This window comes from Alligator sinensis, unplaced genomic scaffold, assembly GCF_000455745.1.
Source record: "Alligator sinensis unplaced genomic scaffold, ASM45574v1 scaffold188_1, whole genome shotgun sequence".
In the NCBI taxonomy this organism is placed as follows: domain Eukaryota; kingdom Metazoa; phylum Chordata; order Crocodylia; family Alligatoridae; genus Alligator; species Alligator sinensis.
Window position 1 is genome coordinate 2,833,729 of NW_005841903.1, and position 20,652 is coordinate 2,854,380.

Consider the following 20,652-nt stretch of genomic DNA (forward strand, 5'->3'; position numbering starts at 1 on the left):
TTTGTAAACGGCCACTAGATCCCCCTCAGCCTTCTCTTGTGGAGGCTGAACAGGTTCAGGTCCCGTCGCCTCTCCTCGTAGGGCCTGCCCTGCTGACCCCTGATCATGCGGGTGGCCCTCCTCTGGACCCTCTCCATGCTGGCCACATCCCTCCTGAAGTGCAGTGCCCAGAACTGGACGCAGTACTCCAGCTGCAGCCTGACCAGTGCTGCATAGAGGGGGAGGATCACCTCCTCGTACCTGCTCGAGATGCATCTGTGGATTCACAACAAGGTGCAGTTGGCCTTCCTGACCGCATCCCCACACAGCCGGCCTATGTTCATTTTGGCATCAATAATGACTCCAAGATCCTTTTCCGCCTCTGCACTGACGAGAAGGGAGTTCCCCAGCCTGTAGGTGTGCCGCTGGTTTTTCCACCCAGGTGCAGCACCTTGCACTTGTCAGTGTTGAAACCCATCCTGTTCTCATCTGCCCATCCCTGTAACCTGTCCAGGTCCAACTGCAGCCTATTCCTCCCTTCTAGCATGCCCATTTCCCCCCCACAACTTAGTGTCGTCTGCGAATTTGAACAGGGTGCTTTTTACCCCCTCGTCCAAGTCGCTGATGAAGATGTTGAAGAGTGCGGGCCCGAGGACCGAGCCCTGGGGGACTCCACTGCCCACACCCCTCCAGGTTGAATAAGACCCGTCCACCACCACTCTCTGGGTGTGGCCCTCCAGCCAATTTGCCACCCATCTGACTGTGTAGGTATTGACACCACAGTCTCCTAGTTTTTTAATGAGAATGGGGTGAGAGACAGTGTTGAAGGCCTTCCTAAAGTCCAGAAAGACTATGTCCACCACGACACCTGCGTCTAAGGATTTTGTGACCTGGTCATAGAAGGCCACCAGGTTGGTCTGACAGGACCTGCCCCTAATGAACCTGTGTTGGTTGCCCCTGAGCATAATCTCCCCTGCCGGCCCCTCGCGCACATGCGCCAGGAGAATTCTCCCAAACAGCTTACCCAGGACTGAGGTAAGACTGACTGGCCTATAGTTTCCTGGGTCCTCCTTCCTCCCTTTTTTGCAAATAGGAACCACATTGGCACTTTTCCAGTCCTGTGGCACAGCTGAAGCTTTCCACATTGACCCTCCTTTTTTTTTTTTCCTTTGAGCCCAGAACATTTTGTACATACAAAAAATGTTAAATTCACAAGGTGACAATAGCAAATCATTCCGTCATCCCCAGAACAGAAAATTCAGACTATACGTTTTATTGTATGTATGTGTTTCAGGAGCAGACCCATCTTCAGACTGTAGAGTGATTAAAGTGGGTGTCAGTGTCTAGGAACTAATGCTTACGAAGTTACTTTTTAGCAGGAAGAAGTTTAAATTTGTTTAACATCCTACATACGAGAATGAAATATAACATTTCTCACTTGCAAAGGCTGGTCAAAAAAGTTAATTCTTTCCCACTAAATATTTCAAATGGAATGAAAATGTTTTCATGTCTTGTTACAAAAAATTCTTCATCTTCTTGAATATACATTATTAATGATAGGGAACTTTTAAAAAAAGACACCAACTTCTGAGATGCATTCCTATTCATATAGCATATTGTCTGCCAGTTGTTTCTTATTATCGTTATTTGTATTGCAGTACAGCCTATGAGGTCTAGTCATGGCCCAAGCTCCCATTGCATTAGAAATATGCATAGTACAAACAGAGGAAAAAATGGTGGCTGTTCCCCCACCCAAAAATGTACAATTCAGGTTGTTTAACACTATTACCTCTCCATTCTTTGGGGACCAATAATCTGGTAAATTCAGTCAGCAGTACAGAGTCTGGTAGTGTTTATGAACCTTTCCTGAGAAGAAACTTAAGAGGAATGGGAAAAAAAGACCCCAGCTGCGTTCTGATTCTGTTTTCAAGGGTTTCAAACCTGTTTCAGAAACACCTGAATAGGATTTGCCAATACATTCAGCATTGCCTAGTGAGCCAGTGAAATAACTCTCAATGACCTCAATAGTGTAAAAAACTAAGGCTAAATGATAAAGATACCTAAACATTTTGAACTTTGATTTTAGTATTGTTTTTCATTATGAAACTTTAATGAAAAAGCTCAAACTTCCGAACAATAGATGCTTTTTTTTCCAATCACCCATCAAAGAAGTATGGTCTCTCCTTCAGTAAGACGAGGCCTTAAGTGAAATGTGAAAACATGTGAGCAGGATGGGGGATGTGAACTTGTGCCCATCTATCATTCAACAAACAAAACCCTTTTTTCAGTACATTCCTCCAACAAAATCACTCTCAAGAGATATAAACAGATGAAAATGAATCCTGAGGGCTTTTTTCCCCCCGTAACTGGCATTTTTATAAGCTTAAGTATACAGCACAGTGATTTATATTCCAAGGTCCGATTCACAGAAATGGCATTTTGAATATTAAAAAAAAAAAAGGATACTGGTTAGTTACTGGAGTCAACCTTTCATTTCACCCTTCTTCCCCATCTCTAAGATGTACCTTTATAGCTAAATAAAAAAGCATATTCCAAACACTACTGCAATAACTCCTATCAACATGCAGCTCAGAATCCACTAAATTCAAAATTTGGTTTTGATTTTCATGTTGTAAAACAATGAGGTCAAGAGGGATTGTTTTGTTTTGGTCCCAGAGAAATTGATATTCAAATACTACAATATAAACAGTCTCTAAAGGAGCTCAAATGAACGTATGCTCAGTAAATTCTCAGACAACTAGGTTTTCATAGTTTGTAGTTTATTTGTACTTCTAAGCACAGTGAGGATCTATAGTATATGTCCTTATGTTACTCTTACTAAAGTCAATGGGACTTTTGCCATTGACTTCAGTAGGAGGAGACCTTAAGTGAATATGTGAAAATGGAGCTAAAAACACCTTTCAGCATCATCTCTTTACTAATATTAAAGGGGTAGACAAGACGTTGATTATTACTTAACTTTAAATTTGTTCAGGTTCCTGACTTTGTACTGCTACTTTCTAGCAGGTACAAGAATCAAGGGCATTTTTTCTGATGCCTGACAGGATGAATGTAACTCAAAGATTCTGATTTTTGGTAAACCTGATTCTGCACTAAAACCCCTTTCCATTACTTTTGCAGTGGTAGCCTTAATATGGGTGTAAATATAATTGGGAAAATATGGGTGAAATGTAAATAATCATCTGCCCTTTGTTGTCACCGTTTGTTTTTTTTTAATGAACAGGGTATAAAATTCACTTCATTGTTTTTGTTGTGAATATTTCCCCTTCCCCTCCCCTACTCTCCCCTCTCCTCCCCCCACCCCCCTTAAACTTATTCACAAAATTAAGAAGCTGAATGTTCTATCTGGATGAATATTCACAGTAAACTTTACGTGTTCATTCTGCATTATATTCTGGTGCATATGGGAGTAATATTTCAGTGGTGACAGTCTGTTATTTAGAGCTCATTTCAATGTCACCCATAGACTCCATAAGAAACCCCAAGGATTCTAGGTTACTGGGCAGCCAACGGCATGTTCCTCTAGTTTTGAAGAAGAACCTGGAAAAGTTTCCCAGAGGATATTGCCACCCAACTAAATTGATCCCTATGGATGAGATGGAACAGGACAGACAAAAACCAAAACCAAAGGTAGCTCATTGACAAAACGTTTTTTTCCATTGTTGAGATAAAATTAAGTCTACCTCTGAAACAGGCACACAATATAGAATATACAGTCTGAATTTTCAGGCAGCAAAAAAGGACTTACAAATTTTAGATACCTTCACTTGGCCTAGGAGGGGTAAAAGAGAAGAGACTATAATGCACACCAATCTGGCCTATACATTGTCTAATAGCTTTCTAGCAATCCAATACAAACAGAAATAGTTGCATGGCCTATGTACACTACTGCAGAACCATATGCAGACAAGCCATATGCCAACAACTCAACCAGTGGACTTGGCAGAGGAGCAAGAAATTATAGAAAGTCTGAAGTACAAAATTAGAATTACAGGTGAACTGAAGCATGAGGCTTGGTTTCTAATAAAACAGGTCTCAAGAAGCACTTTTTCACCTGATCCTTGTACTTGGCAAGTAAAGCCTTCCTACTTGGGCCTTCATTTTTTACTCCTGCTTTAGCCCAGGATAACTTTGCTGACAGTCAGAAGTTGAAGTTATGCCAAAATAAAATTGACATAAAGGAATGTTGGGATCTGACATGTATAGTCAATGTACTCTGTTACAAGGATGAGCATAAAACTATCCCAAATTAAGATGGAAATATATTACACTTACTGCTTTGGTGTTAGCGACTAGAATGGTACAGAAAAGTCAAGTACCATACATTCAGACCATCAACTAGACTACCCTTGAAATGTATATATGCGGATTGGCAGTAGACTATTCCCCGTGAAAGCCTCCTGACTGAAAGTTAGTCCTCTAGTTAGCTAAAGAAACCCCAGGTCTGTATCTGTTCAGGGCCTGAGGCCTGTGCTGAGATGGGAAGTCAAAACATTGGGGTTAATTTGTTTAATGATGTTATTGGACTGCTCCATTACATAGCAAGTTCCAGGCTGGTGATGAGAAGGGAGCACATGCTAGATTATGAAAGGGACGGGTGCATTGGCAGTACTCCCCAACAACTGTGCAAAGACCTGGACCTTAAGTAGGCAAAATACTTCCTAAAATTTCACCTGGAGTGGCAGAGCTCTGGAGGCTGAGCTTCATAAAGCTCCTTACATTTACACACCCTAAGAAACTATGATATGATAGGAAACTTGCATAAGCTGAATAATGATATTCAAAATGACTGGGCTTCAAACAAACAAACAAACAAAGTCTGAAGCCTCAAGTCACCTGCTAAACTAATTTTCAGCTCATGGAAGCCTACCTTGCCTCAAAAAAAAAAAAAAAAAAAAAAAGATTTCTTTTCAGCTGAGATCATGACCCCCAGTGGTGGTCATCTTCAGCCAATAAAAACAACATACAGCTGCAGTTTTAATACCGTGTAGACTGATTAGATTGGCAAGCTGTTGCCCTGAGCTCTTCAGCAGAGATTTAGGCAGTCAAGCCCTGCCTCCTTTTACTTTGCCCTCATCTACTCTGACACTAACAAGGCTTTCACTCCAAGAGCCTGGGACGATGTCTGTGGTCTCCTGTGACTGGAATAGCATAGGCATGGAAATTTCTGTTTCCAGGCAGCCTTGTATTCTGAGCTCATTTCTCAAAACAAGGATTTGCTCTGCTTTTTAAACAGCCTTCGCCTTACTTCTGCTGCAGCAAAGCGGAGATGAGTTTTAAAGTGACACAAGTCTGGGTTCTGAGCAGCACTGCATTTTCAGTTTTAATCCTGCTCTAGGAACTGCATGCCTGATTCCAAGAAGCCTGGAAAGGTGCAGTCAAATTTCACTCAAGTTACCCAGTGCATTCCCCAATAAAGCTGGATCAACTATATTCTGAAGAAGAGAGCTGTTTAAAAATGTCCTTAGGCTTGGAAGCTTGAAGGAAAAAACATTTGTGAGCCATGTGCTTGCTTCCAAACTCTTCAAAATTATATAGCTTTCTTACTTTGTAAGAAATGCTTTACAGTTAACAACCCCACCCTTCTCTAATTCCATTCACACACTAATGTATTTTCACCTAGGATTTGGCCATAATGGGTATGGGGGGGGGGGGTAGAAATTGGGGTTTGAATGATTCATGGCTCAGAATCTGCTCTCTGATACCATGCTGTTAGAATTAAAGTGACCTTTTAGAGCCTTGTCACATGTTGCACTTTGAGCTGCTCAAATGTTGATCTATGTTAGCACTAGCATGAGTTTGGAGAAGTCACAATTTAGGCCGGCAGGGGCCTGGAGGACTGAAAGGTAAGAATCCTGCCTCTCCTATTCCAGTCTTCCCCAAGTTACTCCCCACCCCTAGGACACCCCCTTCCACCTATCTCCCCTACTTATTTGTGGCTGCCTGTGCCATATGTCCCAGAGGAGCAGGCAGGGAGGGATAAATTACCTGCTTACCCACTGCTGCCCCTTCCCTCTTTAGACTGAGCTTGCCCAGAGAGCAGCAGTGGTGACAGCAGGGACCAAGCAGGCAGGTTCACCCTTCACTGCCTGCTCTTCTGGGACACACAAGGAAGCATGAGGTTGAGAGCAGGGATCTGGAGAGATGGGTTTGCGGTGAGGGTGGGGACATGAAGTTGGGAGGCAGAGAGCTAATGGGATGGAGGTGGGTAATGAAATGGGAGGTGGAAACAAAATGGGGGTGGGGGAAAGGTGATGAAATGAAGGAAGTCAGCCACTGAAGGATAAAATAAGTTTTTAAAAAAGTATTTAAAAAGAAATAAAGAGGAAGTAAATTAAAGAAAAAAAGTCTCATGTTTTAATAAACTGTACAAGGAGAGTTCAGGGGGTGAAAAAATTGTCCAAGAAGAACAGGAGGGTGGGGGAAAGGACACTGCACCCTAGGATACTGGAGGACTGCAACTTGGGTGGCTCATCTTTTGGGAGTGGCCACACAATGGAACAAAGCTGGGTAACAGATCAGAGATAAATCTGCCTTGGACTACCATAACTTTAAGCCTCCTAAAGTATGCTTAAAACTAGTTTCAGGTGTAATGTGTGGACAATCCAGGGGCTAAGAGCTCCAGGAGCTGCCTAAAATTAATGTGTAAACAAGACCCTTTGACTGAATTAAAGGAAGTGTCAGAGAATAAAACTGATGTCTCCCTACATCTTCCTGAAGAACTGACTTTCCAAGTTTCTTGGGTAGAAACACAAATAAAAATCTTGTACAATCAGGAAAGTATTCAAGACTAAGAACAAATAATTGTGGTATGACAAAGTGAAATTGTTCTTCAGAGTGGGTCCCTTAACACCAGTCTTAAAAAAAATAATAATTCTTCATTCTCATTTTTTTCTTTTGCATTTTTTGAAAGGCCATATAAAAGGAACAGATGTTTATCTGCCTCTGCCAAAACTGCAGTGAGCCTTCATAGAGCTAGTAACTGAGAAGAGAAGTCACCATGGAACGGTTTAATTCCAAAACAAACAAACAAACACAGGAAAACAGTTAGACAACAGTAAAGTCTACAGGACAATCGCTTGAATAGCTGGTGGATCTGACCCTCATTCTTTTCTTGAAGTCACTTTATCAAAGGAATCTTTGCCTTTATCTCTTTAAGACTGATTCTTATAATACAACATCCTATCAGCCTTAAACTGTCTCTGCTTGACCATGAAAATGCTATTGCTTATGCTATGATTCTGCTTCTAAGCAGTTTGAGACATGTTCTGATCAGGGTTGCATCCTTCCAGATCTTCAGGCTTCAATTAGATTTTGGGGGCAGAGGGTGGTGCCTGAGATTAGAATCAAATCTCTAAGCATTAAATGAATATATCAGAACATGGCGACTGACCTGCAGAGATTAAATGGTTTGGTGTACAAAACTAATACTTGATTATCCTGCCTTATAATGTAATCCTGTTTTCCTGACATCTCACATTGCATATTCCAGACTGTCATGCTCAGGATACAAGTAGAAATTCCATCCCCTCCCCCCAGTTAGGTGTCACACAAAAACCACGTCAAATTTGGAAGTTAAGCTGTGTGCTTACCTACTCAGCTACCTCAACCAATGATCAAGGGTTTTACAGCCCCCAAAAAGGGCCATGTTACAAAGCTACTTAAGCAGAACTTCTGTAACAGCTCTCATTGTTATCTATAAAAGAACTGGATGAGTGCTGGAATAGCCAGAGGAGACTTCCAGAACAGCTTCCAGACAATGCAAGACATGTGTGTATTGCACAAGGGCTTCAAATTGCACCCTCACTGCTGTAGGCCCACTATTTACTATGTCAGTGTACAGGAGTTACTGATTTCAGTATCAGCATAAATGAATGAGTTAATTCTGATGATGATGATTATTCTGACATATGATTTCAACTAATGCCCTCTTAGCTATTTTGACTTTGCAAGAAACAGCAGCAAACAAGCATTAAAATGTAGTGTTCTTACTCAAGTCTGCACAACTAGCACTGATCACTGTCAGGAGACAGATCAGTTACATGAGCTGGTGCCATCTCCACACAGTTACTTTTCACAGATGAAAAGTATACACAGACATATATACTTTAAGCCCTAATTAAATCAAAATATCAAAATAAGTTCACAGACTATTTCAGGTCAAACTCAAAAATTACAAATAAATAAGAAATTTTTAGTAAATGACTCCAGTTCTTGATTTTTAATTATTATGGTTTATTTCCAAAGTATCCATATTTCTTTCATTTCATTGTGGGACATTCATTAGTGGCAAAAGATATTTTTCTGAGTCTGAAAAAGTCTTTCCTTTCCCTCAAGGGAGTTCTAAATATAATGTAGGACAACCATGCCACTCTCCAATTGTCATCCAAGATACATACAGATGTTATACATAGCCCAACCTAATTAGGATTAGGTTGATCTGGATACACATTCTGGGGGTTTCAAATCAGGCCAAAAATTGTGGGCCTAATATAAGCTACCTCATCTGAGTTGGTGAACTAACTTAGACTGGGAACAGGCTCAGAGCACAGCTCCACAGCTGGGTAAACCCAACCACTCACCCCATCCCCAGAACTGTGCTCTTCCTACCTCCCATCTCCTCCCACCCCTGAGTGGGTTCCTTTTAACCTCCCCCCAGCCCCCACTGACTTCTCCACCCCTGCATGGACCCACCAACATCCCCCTCTGGATTTGCCAGCCCCCTGATTCTGCCAACTGCCCCCCAGACTCACTCATCCTTCTGGTCTCACCTGCCTTCCCCCACCCTCCCCCGAGTGCCTTACACTGAGTTCCCCATGCAGCACCCTACTCCAGCAAACACCTGTACATTTGGCTCCCAGGTTATGATCATGTGGCTAAAAAGTGAGCTGCATGAATGTAGACCACTTGCAGCAACTGTTTTTACACCCTGCTGGAGATATCCATGCATACCATATTTTATGCCAAAGCATATACCAAGAAAGAAGAATGTGACAGAGGAGCATACAGGAAAACAAGAATGCTTAAGTGACAGTGGAAGCAGGATGACCTAAACAAGCAGTCCCTGAGGCAGTTCCTTTTCTTCCCAGAATCATATTGAATAAGGCCAGAACCAAACCACTACCCCTAAAATGAAGTGAAGTTGTTTTTAAGCTTTAAAAGTGTCTAGATACTTTATTTCTCTGGAACTTTTTGTCACCTGTCCACCTCCTGGTTTGTTCTGGATGCACAATCTCTGAAACTGTAAGAAAAAAACTGATGTTGACTTTCCATACCTAAATGGGCATCAGCACCCTAATAGGGCAACTTTATAAATTTGCTGCAGCCAAGTTCCATGGTTTTAAGACATCCCTCTAATTTATTCAGGGTCCCTAATCCTAAGTGTACATATATGAGTTGCACTTCTACACCTCTCACTTATGGGGACTTCATTTTGGGAACTAAAGTTACTAGACCTTGTGGAATCCTTTGTCTTTAGCAACTTGCTGAGCATTCTTATTTTAAAGAGTTTACAATGTCCCTAATACTAAATGATTAATTCTTATGATTAAAAGAGGAAGGAGGACAAAAAAGTTTCACAGAGTAGTTAAGAGACAATGCATCTCTGCTACACTTAACACTGACTGCCTTTCCATTTGAAAAGCCAGTGGATAGTGGTCACTTGGTTGCTGAAAGGAGGAAAATCTGCTTCGTTTCAGTTAGCCTGTACCTAATAACAAATCATTTTTGTTCTTGTGTATGAACTGAAAGGGGGAAGATTTAAGCAACCAAGCTCAAAGGTTTGCCTAGAAAATTTGCCTCCCTCATTTTTTAATGATAGGATTTAATGGTATGTGGAATGAGAATGAACTCTAGATGTCTGGTGCAAACTGCTTCTAGACACTCTTATCCAGGAAATTGTCTTCCTGAACTGACAGCGCAATGAAATGTTGAAAACATTTTTTATTGCACATGGCACAAATAGCCAAGTACTCTTCCTTTAAAAAAAATATAGTGGTCAGCTAGTTACAGGAGAGTAGACATTTTACCGTGGAGTTCCCACTGGGGAAAGATAAGGCCCATTACAAAATAAAAGGAAAGGCCTGAAATTAGAATATTTGAACAAGTCCTAGGCAGGCACAAAGAGACAGAAGGCTGAACTAAAAATCATTTTTTTCACTAGAACAATGTTGTGGGGCAAAGCAGAAAGTCATAGTTTCATAATTAGTAGGGTCAGAAGGGACCTAAGCAGATCATCAAGTCTGACCCACTGCCATGGGCAGGAAAGGATGCTGAGGTCAAACGCCCCTGGCTAGGTGATGGTCTAGCCTCCTTTTGAAGACCCCCCAGGGCAGGGGCGAGCACCACCTCCTTTGGAAGTTGGTTCCAGCTCCTAGCCACCTTGACTGTGAAGTAGTGCCTCCTGATATCTAGCCTGAATCTACTCTCAGTCAACTTATGGCCGTTCTTCCTTCTTACCCCCTGGTAGTGCTTGGGGGAAGAGGGACACTCCCATTGCCTGCTGGTCCCCCTTGGCAAGTTTATGGGTGGCCACAAGATCTCCTCTCAGCCTTCTTTTCTGGAGGCTGAACAGGTTCAGGTCCTGTAGCCTCTCCTTGTACGGCCTGCCCTGCTGCCCCCTGATCATGTGAGTGGCCCTCCTCTGGACCCTCTCCATGCTGTCCACATCCCTCCTGAAGTGTGGTGCCCAGAACTGGATGCAATACTCCAACTGTGGCCTGACCAATGTCGCACAGAGGGGGGAGGATCACCTCCTTGGACCTGCTCATGATGAATCTATGGATGCATGACAAGGTGTGGTTAGCCTTCCTGACTGCGTCCCCACATTGGCAGCCCATATTCATCTTGGAATCAATAGTGACTCCACGATCCTTTTCTGCCTCTGTACTGACAAGAAGGGAGTTCCCCAGCCTGTAGGTATGCTGCTGGTTTTTCCTCCCCAGGTGCAACACCTTGCACTTGTCCATATTGAAACACATCCTAGTCTCATCCGCCCACCTCTTTAACCTGTCTAGATCTAGTTGTAGCCTGTCACTGTTTTCTAGCGTCTCCAGGTTGAAAACGACCCATCCACCACCACTCCCTGGGTGTGGCCCTCCAGCCAATTTGCCACCCATCTGACTGTGTAGGGTCACACAGTCGCCTAATTTTTTAATGAGGATGGGGTGAGAGACAGTGTCTAAGGCCTTCTTAAAGTCCAGAAAGACTACATCCACCACAACACCTGCATCCAAGGCTTTTGTGACCTGGTCAGAGAAGGCCACCAAGTTGGTCTGATAGGACCTGCCTCTAATGAACCCATGTTGATTGCCCCTAAGCATAATCTCCCCTGCTGGTCCCTTGCAGATGTGATCCTGGATAATTTTCTCAAAGAGTTTCCCTAGGACCGAGGTAAGACTAATGGGCCTATAGTTTCCTGAGTTCTCTTTCCTCCCTTTTTTGAAAATGGGGACCACATTGGCCCTTTTCCAGTCCTCTGGCACCTCTCCAGAGCACCATGAATGCTCATAAAGCTGTGTCAGGGGTGCCGCAATGACTTCTGCCAATTCCCTCAGCACTCTGGCGTGGAGGTCGTCGGGACCTGCTGATTTGAACATGTCTAGTCCCTTCAGAAGTTCCTTGACTAGGTCCTTACTGACCCTGGGCCTGGCTGTGCCTCCCCTGGGTCCGTCCAGATTCCCAGTGTGGGGGATGTTCCTGTTCCTGCTCAGAAAAATGGAAGCAAAGAATCTGTTAAAGAGATTAGCTTTGTCATCTGGTGCTACCACCAGATTACTAAGCATGTCCTGCAGAGGCTCCACGTTACTTGGTACCTTCTTTTTACCTGCCCTGTATTTAAAAAAGGACTTCTTGTTGTCTTTGATCTGGGTCGCTAGTCCTATTTTTACCTCTGCCTTAGCCTTCTTAACAGCCCCCCTACAATCTCAAGCAGTGGAGGTATAATCCTCCTTGGTGATCGCCCCTCCTCTTCATTGGGTGTGCCTCCTTTTTGGCTTTGAGACATTCCTGAATGCTTTTGGTGAGCCACGGGGGCTTTTGAGCTCTCTTGCCCGCTTTGATCCTCATTGGGATTGTCACGCTTTGGGTTTGGAGGATCGTCTCCTTAAGGAACGACCACTCTTCCTGGACTCCCAACTCCCCTCCCCTCCAGGACCTCAGTGCCTCCCTAACTAGTCTCCTTACCTCATTGAAATCTGCCTTTCTGAAGTCCAGGGCTGCTACCTTGCTGCAGGCCTTTGACACTCTGCGCTGGATGGTAAATTCCAGTAGGCGATGATCATTATTGCCCAGGTAGTCGAGCACCTGCAGTCCCCTCACCAGGTCATTGCCTATGTCCAGGACCAGGTCCAACAAGGCATTTCCCTTTGTGGGACTGTGCACCTCCTGGGTTAGATGGAGGGCCTGTAACTCGGCTAGGAACCTATGTGAGCGGCCAGACCTGGCTAACTGCTCTTCTCAGAAGATGTCCAGATAGTTTAGGTCACCCATGATGACCATGTCCCTTGACTTGACTGCCTCCATGAGCTGACCTGAGAATTCCCGGTCCAGCTCTTGCCCCTGGTTAGGTGGCCTATAGTAGGCCCCCACCGTTCGGTCCCTTTCCCTCCGGCCCCCTTGTATTCTGACCCAGAGCACCTCAGTCAGCCCTACCTTAGACCCAGTGCTGTATGCTGAGGCTATGTATTGCTCTTTGATGTAGAGCACCCCAACCCCACCTTTCCTCCCCGTTCTATGCCGCCTATAGAGCCTATAGCCCTTGATGTTTACCACCCAGTTATGCATTGGATCCCACCAAGTTTCAGTGAGCTCCACTATGTCTCGGTTTGTGTTAGCTAGCAGGAAGGCAAGTTCCTCCTGCTTGTTCCCCATACTACGAGCATTAATGTAGAGTCCTCCTGAGGGTGTATGTGCCCCCCCCCACCCCCCAATCCCAGGACTATCCGGGCCCCTGTCTCTTACCTGGGTATTTCTTGTGCTTGTCGCCCGTCTTGGCTGGGATGTTCTTGTGGGTGTCTCTTGGTTCAGTGCTCCATGGCTCCCTTGGTCCTCTTCCTCCCCCTCCCCCGATGAGCCTAGTTTAAAGCCCACCGGAGGAGATCAGCCAACCTGCAAGAGAACACGTGCTTACCTTTGGGGAGAGGTGAAGCCCATCCCACCTGAGCATGTCTCTTATTCTTAAGTGTGGGTCATGGTCCAGAAAGCTGAAGCCCACTGCGAGACACCATTCCTGAAGCTGCAAGTTGACGTCCCAGATGGAGGTCTCATGGCGTCTTCCATGTCCACTCACTGGAAGGATTGATGAGAAGACAACCTGTGCCCGTATCTTCTTCAGCTTGCCCCCCAGAACTTGGCAGTCCTTCATCAGGCGATATGAACTGTTCCTGGCTGCATCATTAGTGCCCACATGGATTAGGACCAAGGGGTAGTAATCAGTGGGCCAGATGAGGGCCAGGATTATCTTTGTGAAGTTCTGAATCCACACTCCAGGCAGACAGTAGACCTCACGTGTCACGGGATCCTGACACCAGATGGGACCCTCTGTTCCTCTCAGTATGGAGTCACCTATGATGAGTACCCGGCATCTCTTCTTTTGGGTCAACTTGCCTCCTTCAGCCCGTTCTGTGCAAGGAGTGACCTCCTCACCAGAGGTTTCCTCCTCACCTTACTCTTCCTCCAGTGTCTCCAGGACCTCATACCTGTTCCCCAGCTGGACTGGGGAAGCTGGTACTGCACCCCTGCAAGCAGTCCTGGCTCTGGAGGGGACCTTCTGCCATTCCACTGTGGAGGGCACCTCCTGGGGCTCTTCTTCCTGTGGTGCATGGCCCTGCAGGGAAAGGAAATACTCGTCAATTTCATCCTCTGCTTCCCTGATTCCCCTCAGCCTGCTAACCTCCTCCTGGAGCTCCCTCACCTGCCCCTCCAAGGCCCTAAGACAGGTGCCTGTGGGACAGATGTGGGGACCCCCATTCCCTGCACCCCTGGCTCCCCCCTTCAAAGGATAATATCCATTGATTCTAAGCTGTTTTCTCAAGCTGACCCAATAAACTCCAAATTACATTAGGAATGCAAGATTGATAGCACAGAGCACTGATAAGAAGCCCTAATGGCTTTCATCTACAGATCACCAGTTCAAATCTGCCTGTCTTTGGTGGCAAACGAAAGTCATTATTAGGTGCCTGTTTAGTGGCCTAGGTGACTGGAGTTCACAATCGCACCCATTAGACTTGTCTCCACATAATAGTTGCAACTCATGGGTAGCATCAGCAAAGCAGCCCAGTAGTGAAAAGAAATGCAGACTGAACTGAGAAAAATCAGCTAAGGAGGATCAATGCATATTGAGGGGCTGATAGAAGAAGCTTGTATATCTGATGACAATGCTGATCTGTGAATTATCATGACAATTTCCCAGGGCCACCACTTTGACAATTTTTGTCAAAACAAAAGTGATATAGTTTATAATACAATTGTAACAGGGAGTTGGAGCTTAACCTTGCTACACTTGTCCTCCCTGATGAGCCTGAGCTGGAAGTGCTGCGGTGAGATTCCCCAGCCATGGGTAAGGCCCCTTCAAGACTGACAGATTCATCGAGTGGAAGGGGGAAAGCAGAAGTTAAAAGGTCTTCAGCATCCCAGGCTAAGAAACCTCAGACTGCATACAGGAAGGATGAGAGGGTGTCCCCTGGAAAAGGAAAAGAGCCATGAAGAACTTACCTGGTGCCAGTGTGGAGGCATGGGCAAATCCTGAAAGAATGGCACCGAAAGGCAGCGAAAGTCTTGTCTTCTTCACTGGAGACACAGAAGGCTGGAGAATCCTGGGACCTGCAAGAGGCAGAAGGAGAGAGACTTCTGACACAGGCAAACTGAATAAGGAGTGACGCTCCAGATGGGAGAAAGAGATGCAGACAGGGAGCGTTAAGGGAATTAGAGTTTCCAGCTGGAAGCTGGGCAGCCTGAGTTCTGACAGAGGCTGCACCTGTATATAAGCTGTGACCATCATTAGCCAAGAGGACTTTTATCTAGTGACAGCATTGGGTAAAGGGGGCTTGAATGCCCTAGGAGTGGGTAAAGACCCAATCCTGTGGCCCTCTATGGCAGGAGCGTCCTGTGACAGACCCTTGGAAACAAATTGAGGAACAGTGTAGTCACGCCTGTGATTTTTTTGTTTAAAGTAACTTGATTTGTAAATAGAAGTCCAGAACACCCTGCGGACAGTGTAATGAGGGTCCATTGAGTTCAGAGGGCCCTAAAAAGAGAAGAGACTAAGAGTACTAACTTGCCAACCCTGAGTTGTTACATTTCTTTTCTCAGTTTATATGTTTCAAGGTAGAGAACAAATGAACTGGTAACAGTTGCAATTCAATCTGGGTTGTGACAGATTGGGTATATGAGAGTGGTGAACTGTAATGCTCCATTTGATGGCCAGTATCATTAAGATCAATGGGTGAGAGATGTACTAGGGTTTAGAGGTGGAGGAGCCCTGGGCATGGCCAGCAGTACATGCAACACACCTGATCAGCGGTTCTGAGATGTACCTTTTTTCCAGCCTCCTATTAGAGTCAACACATGGTGGGCAAGAAACAGTGACAGAGAAAAATTTAAGGTCTGAGAACAAAGAGGTGCCACTACTGATAGCCCCCTGTAACAGCATTGCTCTTATATAGAGCTTTAACATGCAGATCACAAAAGCATCTATAAAGACATTAATCACTGTTTTACAGAAAGAAAACACCACTTTCCCAAAGTCACCCATGGAAGAGCCAGCTGGAATTCACCTCTGATGCTATATCCATTAGATCACTCTGCCACTGAATTGTCAGGAAGACAGTTTTCACTTGCTAGTAAAAGTATAGTAGAAGAATACTGCAAATACAGAAAAATATATTATAGAAATATGTCATCAGTAATACTCTTATACTACTTACTGTCAGAATGGTTCTGAAAAGGAATGACAGTGAGATCATGTTTCTGTTTTTTCTGTCTATCTAGGTTGCTGACCAAAGTGCAGGCCTCTGCTTTAACTCATGGTGCTTTGCATAAAGTGCCATGAGCTAGAGCAGAGCACCCTCTCCTGATCCAACAGATGTTTGCCTGTTGAGTCGGGGAGTGGGGAGGAGGGGGGGAAAATTGAGCATGCTTGCAGGAGCCGCCTGCAGCAGAGGAGCCGCCCCTCTCCCTGAAGCCCTGTCCCCCACTCCAGCTCTGGTGCTGTCTGCACGAATGGAGGAGGGGGGAAGGCTTTAAATGCTGTTACCACATTAGAGGCACAAGCTGATTGTAGCTAATTACAACAATTCTTGTAGTAGGTACTGATTCTACCCCCTTCTTCCACTATCAAGAGCAACAACCTGATAGTTGCTTCATCATTTATCATCTTTTCTTCCAACTCCTTTCAGCTCCCTCATTTCCTGATAGTTGTTTATAGATGATATGTTACTTCATTTTTATTTCAGCACATTCAGTTTTATTCTTCTGTTGTTCACTGTATTAAACACTTTGGAATGGGATGAGGAGCAGGCAAGCTTGTAATGTCAAGTCATCGGTGGTGGGGGGAGGAGGATCATCAGGGCACCAACCCTTGGCACTGATTTAGAGGATCCACCATCAGTGATCCTGTGCTGCAGAGCTGCTGCAGCTGGAGCCCATCCCCCAGCTGCTGAAGCCTGAGCCCATGCTGCCAGAAGCCACTAGAATGCAGAGAGCCCAGGGCATGGCAGGTAAGACTCCAGCACTAGGTAGAGTATCCCTCCTCACCACCACTCTGCCCAAGGTTCCAGAAGGGGCTCACTATGCTATTATGTTATTATTAAAATGATCTACCATAAAGAAACCTCCTTCATAGATAAAGATATTATTTAATAGTTGAAAGTCATGTACCAAAAAAGCTGATGCACCACTTAAGCTCTCAAATGAGCAGGGAAAAACAAAGACTGAAGTGGTACATAAGCTCTTGTTTGAGCCCTATGAGAATGGGTGCTGTCCAAAGAGGCCTCAAATTACATAGCAAGATCCTGGTTTTCAGGAAACAGGCCTGAGAGCACTGTCCTTTCAAACACTGATCCCACTGAATTCTTGACTTCTTGTGGATGGGCAAATCCCTGGGGTCCATGGTGATTCAGGGGTCTGTTTGCATACAACCAGGATCAGAGGACTAAAAACTGTGTGAAAGTAATCCAGAATACTTGGCTGGGTAAGGGGTATATTTCCAGAAATGTATACATGAATAAATTTCTCTCATAAACAAGTGAGCCACTAAAATTAGGTTTAGTGTGATGTGTGGAAGTGCTGCAAATGTGCATTCAGATGTCATGCTCCAGAAGTCCATGTTTATATACTTATTGTGAAATAAGAAGCACAAAAGGAGACTAAAGTATCTTTATAACACAGGCCCAAAAGTAAGAAACAAAAGAAGTCACTGTGCTTATAGTTACATAAACCATCTCTCCTCATAGGTAAATAGATTTGGACTCCCAAGTCCAGACACCTCTATGCACTTCCAGACCCATTTGATTTATCTCATACTATGGTCTTCTGTACTGCATGTCATATGTATGTATAACACACACATATATAAAAATATATATAAATCTCCCAAAAGGCAGCATCTTGAAGACTCTAAATCAATTTATTTTAATCTAATCTTCATCTGTAATGGTTTTCTTGGCTGCAGCCATCAAGGAAACATCTTGGCAGGTGGGAAAGAATGAAAATATATAACATTTGTTTCTAATGGTTCCTATGCATCATGTAGTTTCCAGTTTCCAATACAGCAATGCCTGCAAAACCCATGAAATACAACTAGGATTTGGAACTGACCCCTGATGTAAACTGAGATCTGCACAGATGAGAGCTCACTAAAATATGAACATAAAGATGTCAGAAACTCCTTAAAACCTTTAAAAATCATTGAGGTAAAGTCATGAAAATGAACTTTTCCTTCCAAAGACAAAGAGAAACTAGGGTAGAATTTCTTCATCTAAACAACTGATTGCAGGTCAAGTCTAAGCCAATTTTATATTTTGAGAGATTTCCCCTTTTAACTGCAGAACACCACTGTTTCTTCAGCTTTCCTACACTTCTGCTTTAAAAAAATATCTTGAAGATATGTTACAATACTGGCAAAATATCATTTGAGTACTTAAATACAAGATAGCCTGGTGACATACAAATCATGTTCTTGACCTAATAGGAAATCTAAGTCTTTCTTCCTCAGCTAAGAGTGCCAATAGGAAGAGCAGAAAACCAAGCGTGCATGGCATTGCTCAAACGACAGTTTTCTGAAGATGAAGTATGGAAGGGTTAGTTTGGAAAAGGTACATTCAAAAGATAAGAAAGTGATTAGAACAGTATTCTGTCCTCAGATGGTGGCTATCCAAGGCAGAGTTGTAATGCTCCACATTTTATTGGATGACTGTGTTGTTACTCATTATACGATAAAGGAATTAAGGCTGGGGTGCTCCAAAACCACAAAAAAATCCATCTTCCAGAGAACCTAGGCCAATGGGGCAGATCCAAGAATAAAAATCTGGTAATGCTCTCTAATAATAAGGCAATTCAAATCAATCAGAGACAACTGTTTTGTTTGTTTATTTGTTTATTATTGTGCCCCAAAGTATATACATTATACTCCTAGATTAAAACTTTGCATCAGAAGGGAATAAAGTGGAAGGGTTCATATCTTCTTTATGAGCTGCATGTACCCAATATATTTCATAGATTTCATAGACATTAGACCTGGAAGGAACCTTGCAAGATCATTGGGTCCAGCCCCCTGCCCAAGGGGCAGGAAGTCAGCTGAGCTCAGATCACCCCAGCAAGATAAGCACCCAGGCATTTCTTAAAGGTATCCAAAGTAGGTGCTTGCACCACTTCTGGGGGGAGTCTATTACAGACTCTGGAGACTCGGACGGTAAAGAAGTTTTTCCTTATGTCCAGTTCAAAACAGTCTTCCACCAATTTGTGACCATTAGACCTTGTCTTCCATTGGGGTGCCCTGGTGAACAGATGTTCTCCCAGTTCCTGATGCATACCCCTTACATACCTATAGGCTGCCACCAAGTCACCCCTGAGCCTTCGCTTCTCCAGGCTGAAGAATCCCATGCCTCTCAGCCTCTGCCTCTCTCCCAGAAATAGGCATCCGGAAAAATCACATCTGTGAGATTGGGTCCAACAATTAGATATCAGTTGGTAATCCATTTATGAAAAGGAGAAAATATACTGCAGAGGTGTGCAGTGAGTGACAGAATCAAGGACCTTTCTGATTTCAAAAGCACAGACCTCAGAAGCATAGGAAGACCAGTCTGATATCTCTTTAGCAGTAGCAAACTACTTCCATAAAAGTTATGACACAGAAGTTAACTGATTACATTTGAGACACTGTTTTCCAACAGCCTATATCATAGTCTTTCCCATGAAGTAGCAACTGGTTATCACTTCACGATAAAAACCCACAGTAGCAAAGTCATCTACAAAGACTAATTATTATAGGCCTATGCTTATGGACTCTCCCACTGCTGGATGGCAATGATGCTACTTCTGAAGCTCCAGCACTGAGGCAATGCCTTTGTGTAACAATACAACTAATTTATACAGATTATACTTACTCTAAAGATTTCCCTGTGGGGCACAGCTGTAGAGTCCAAGATTTTGACACTCAAAGAAAATATGAATGCTGCAAGAAAATGTCATTGTAAAGTAGATGGCTATATTTGTGCCAATTTCCAAAGATTGTACAAATTGGTTTGACATTTTAGAAAGAGGTCATCACTGAAACTTTCCTTATAATGTAATTCAGAGGAAAATTAATTTGATGGCAATTTAATATCTAAACTGATAATTGAATGTGTTTGTACTATAGGATTTATCAACTTTGATATATGAACCTGAGAGTAGACGGACACATTACATTATTATTATTTCCAAATTTGAATATGGTTGTGAGTTTTGTTGGTTTATTTTTGCACCAAAACATCATCCTTCAGCAGGTGCTATCCACACATACAGCTACTAAGTATTCCCCTTGTCAATTTGATTTTTTTCTCCTCTACTTTAAACTGAGTATTTAGATTTCTTTTAAAGAATCATCTCAGAGAACCCTTGTTAAATAATTATTAATACAAAGTTAGAATATCTGTGTGGTTATGGAAAAAATAGAAAGCAATAAATCAGAAAGAGCAAGATACCGCTTTGACAAAAAAACAGCTGAGTAGGCAGTTAAGTAGTTCAACCAGTGGACACATAAGAGTCTGATAAAGTGCCCAAAACCACCTCAAAATGGAGACCATAATCTCAAAACAGTGGCCTTTACACAATTCTATCCTGGTTACTTACGTTGTTTGGCTGATCATATTAAGTCTTTCAATATATATTGATTCCTAAAACACAGCAAAAAAAACAAACAAACCCTGAAGCTTAATTATGTTTCTGTCCTAAACTTCATAAAGTGCACCTAATAACAGTCCTAAACTCTTGGCAAACTACATCCTTTTCCCTACTTTTCCTTTACATAACAGTGCCTAATTAATACTTTCACCTTTACTAGTTGTAGTTGCTCTATTCTATAAGCAACTTCTTTTTTCTTAAAACTTCAGCAATATTCGACAAGTCAATACACATGTACATTGCTCTTTAATATTTCTGAACGTGCACTTTTCA